The 3,977-nt window shown below is 39.1% G+C and overlaps 1 long non-coding RNA gene across 2 annotated transcripts; it reads right to left on the bottom strand.

The window, feature by feature from the left end:
- Positions 1-1,331: 1,331 nt before the first annotated feature.
- On the bottom strand, positions 1,332-3,373 carry LOC126381082 (uncharacterized). 2 transcript variants are annotated; one of them, XR_007568664.1, is made up of 7 exons: positions 3,263-3,373; positions 3,043-3,177; positions 2,604-2,738; positions 2,065-2,502; positions 1,850-1,976; positions 1,616-1,749; positions 1,332-1,480 (listed from the first exon to the last, which is right to left on the bottom strand). It is a non-coding gene; the product is annotated as an uncharacterized LOC126381082 (long non-coding RNA). The 2 variants fall into 2 exon arrangements; XR_007568665.1 differs by lacking the exons at positions 3,043-3,177; positions 3,263-3,373 and adding an exon at positions 2,823-2,850.
- Between the last annotated feature and the right edge of the window lie 604 nt (positions 3,374-3,977).

Here is a 3,977-nt window from a genome sequence, read left to right on the forward strand (position 1 = left end):
GTACGACGCCCGCGGTGTGAGCCCTAGCATTGTCGTGCATGAATATGAAGCCGTTGCCAATAAAATGTGCATAGGGCATCACATGAGGCTCGAGACACTCTTCGACGTACCGATGACAGTTTAGTGCAGGCAGACGTGGCCCAGACACGAAAGCAAGCTCTGTCTTACCGTCGGCGCTGATTCCTCCCCAAACCGTCCACGAACCGCCACCATAGCTGACCTTTTCTTCAATGCAGCATTGTGCATAGCGTTCTCCGTCTCTTCTGTAGACCTTGTTCCTTCCGTCGTTACCATACAGCATAATTTTACACTCATCAGAAAAGAGAACTTTGCTCCACTGTAGGTATGACCAATTTAGGTGCTCACGTGCAAAGTTAAGGCGCGCTCTTCGATGGTCTGCAGTTAATTTCGGCCCATTTGCTGGCATATCCGGTACCAGTCCACGATCCTTCAACCTTCTTCTAATTGTAGAGTCACTTACAGCCACCCTTCGTACAACACGAAGCCGCTGCTGCAGTTGAAAAGCGTTAAGGCGTCGATTACTTAAAGAAGTTGTTACAATAAATCGATCATCTCGCTCAGAAGTGACCCGATTCCTGCCAGATCCTGAACGGCGCGTGAACAAACCAGTCTCCTGATAACGTTTATAGACTCTATGAACAGATGACAGGCTTAGATGCAGTCTTGCAGCCACAACACGCTGACTAAGGCCAGAATCCAGCAATGCCACAACTTGGGCGGCTTCTGTGGGCGAAGTATCCATACGTTTTAGAAAAAAAAACCTTTTTTCAGACGTCCCAAAGTCACAGTATTGAAATAAAAAACAAAAAGTTTAAGGATAGGCGCCAATTTTTAGTTTTTAAACGCTAAATGTACTCCAACCCTAAACACACATTTGTCTCAAAACAGTGATTCATTTCGTTTATAAGATAAACAAATGAAATTCTAATTTTGAATTTAGAATTTTCGCTTATTACTGTAATGGCCAAACTGCCAGCTATACATTTATGTATTTTTTTTCATCGTATGAATTCTTTTTTGTGTTAAATTCGGACAGAAACAATGAAAACGGAAGTGTTTCGATTTTTTTGATGAGAAGTGTATATTATATAATAATAATAATATAATAATAACTAGATGGTGCTAAGTGCGCTCGCTGCTAAAGCAGCTTCGCGGGCGTTGTATGTGGATTGACGTTTTCGTATAGTTTGTTTCGCATCACAGATTTGTAATAACTATTAAGACAGACACAAAAAGAAATAAAAAAAATGTGTAGGATATTGTTGGTTTATTTTTCAAAAAATAAAAATATAACATTATATTCTCTCTCTCTCTCCCTTGCATTGTTCCCATATGGTGGTGGGGTCTTTTTTCCGAGTCTTTTCCTTCCACTTCGCTCTGTTGGATGTATCGTCTGCGGAAACATTGCAGGAACAAAGATCTTCTTTGATGACATCTGCTTCTTTGCCTTCTGTATTTCCTGTTAAAAATAAAATAATATTAATTTATTTATAATAACGTATATTTATAATAATAACGTATAGATATAATATCCTTTTCTTAGTCGATAGCGATACGTTTTTGCCAAAGTGGTCGTGGACGTCATGTAACGTACCTAGATTCTTGTCACTATTGATTGCTGGCTCTCACACTGCTGCATTCATTGAAGAAGCTACCGACATCAGGCTTGGTTGATATAATACTATTGTATTAATAATCTCCTACGCAGTTTTTTGCCTTCTGCATTTCCTATAAATAAAATATATATTAAATATTATATATAAATTCTTTTCCTTGGTCGATAGCGATACGTCTTTGCCAAAATAGTCGTGGTCGTCATGTAACGTACCTCGATATCTTGTAACTTTTGATTGCTGGCTGTCACACTGCTGCGTGCATTGAAGGACTTCAGGCTTGGTCGATTTTATTCTATTGCAATCATAATCTCCTACACAGTTTATTACACTCTGCATTTTCTGTGAATAAAATATATATTACATTTTTTTTCCTTAGTCTATAGCGATACGTTTATGCCAAAGTGGTCGTGATCGTCATGTAACGTACCTCGACATCTTGTTACTTTTGATTGCTGGCTGTCACACTGCTGCATTCTTTGAATGAGCGGCCAACATCAGGCTTGGTTTATATAATACTATTGTATTAATGATGATGTGGAGCTCGGTGGCGCAGCGGTTAACGCGCTCGGTCTGCGATTGTTGAAGTAAAGCAACTTTCGCAAAGGCCGGTCATTGGATGGGTGACCACAAAAAAAAAGTTTTCATCTCGAGCTCCTCCGTGCTTCGGAAGGCACGTTAAGCCGTTGGTCCCGGCTGCATTAGCAGTCGTTAATAACCATCAATCCGCACTGGGCCCGCGTGATGGTTTAAGGCCCGATCTCCCTATCCATCCATAGGGAAGGCCCGTGCCCCAGCAGTGGGGACGTTAATGGGCTGATGATGATGATGAATGATCTCCTACGCAGTTTTTTGCCTTCTGCATTTCCTGTAAATAAAATATATAATTAAATATTATATGTAATTTATTTTCCTTAGTCGATAGCAATACGTTTTTGCCAAAATAGTTGTGGTCGTCATGTAACGTACCTCGACATCTTGTTACTTTTGATTGCTGGCTGTCACACTGCTGCATTCATTGAAGGAGCTGGCAACATCAGGTTTGGTTTATATAATACTTTTGTATTAATGATCTCCTACGCAGTTTTTTGCCTTCTGCATTTCCTGTAAATAAAATATATAATTTATTTTCCTTAGTCGATAGCGATACGTTTTTGCCAAAATAGTCGTGGTCTTCATGAAACGTACCTCGATATCTTGTAACTTTTGATTGTTGGCTGTCACCCTGCTGCATTCATTGAAGGGGCTGCTGACTTCAGACTTGGTCGATTTTATTCTATTGCAATCATGAACTCCTACACAGTTTATTGCCATCTGCATTTCCTGTAAATAAAATATATATATTTTTTTTCCTTAGTCTATAGCGATACGTTTTTGCCAAAATAGTCGTGGTCGTCATGAAACGTACCTCGATATCTTGTAACTTTTGATTGCTGGCTGTCACACTGCTGCATTCATTGAAGGGGCTGCTGACTTCAGGCTTGGTCGATTTTATTCTATTGCAATCATGAACTCCTACACAGTTTATTGCCATCTGCATTTCCTGTAAATAAAATATATATTTTTTTTTTCCTTAGTCTATAGCGATACGTTTTTGCCAAAGTGGTCGTGATCGTCATTTAACGTACCTCGATATCTTGTTACTTTTGATTGCTAGCTGTCACACTGCTGCATTCATTGAAATAGCGGCCAACATCAGGCTTTGTAGTACTATTGTATTAAAATCTCCAACGCAGTTTTTAGCATTGTGCATTTCCTGTTAAAAAAAAAATAATGTTAATTTATATTTATTAACTTTTATTTATAAATATATACATATATACAGGGTGTTAGTGACATCGTAACGAAAAAAAAAATGGAACGCCTATTTTATTGTACTAAAAACGATGGTGGGTGTTTTTCTTGTCGCAAATGTTTAATTAAGATTTTCAATTTTTACTGTGCCGCAATGTAAGTCGAACAACGCGCCACACAGACGCTAAACTTACGCGCGGCTACGTTACGCGTGTGAGATACGATGTTGATATCTAGGTAGGAGTTTTCATTCTCTTGTATTTAGATGCTTAGTAGTGGTTCAACGTTTAAAAATGTTGTTTGTTGAAGTAGAACACCTACTGCCACGATTTTTCACGCACGGTACCTACCTACCAGTTATTAAAACGTTCCTAACTTATTAACAATAAAAACCCTACTCTTGCCTTACCTTAATTGTTATTCCTTCGGATGAAGTACCTAGGTAGGTACCCTAGAACATGTCACGTCACGTAGGTATGCAACATCGCGTTTCCTCCGCGGTAGGTAGGTATCACACGCACTCACAAACACAACACCTTGCTCTTTAAT

This window comes from Pectinophora gossypiella, unplaced genomic scaffold (genome assembly GCF_024362695.1).
Source record: "Pectinophora gossypiella unplaced genomic scaffold, ilPecGoss1.1 Pgos_35, whole genome shotgun sequence".
In the NCBI taxonomy this organism is placed as follows: Eukaryota; Metazoa; Arthropoda; class Insecta; order Lepidoptera; family Gelechiidae; genus Pectinophora; species Pectinophora gossypiella.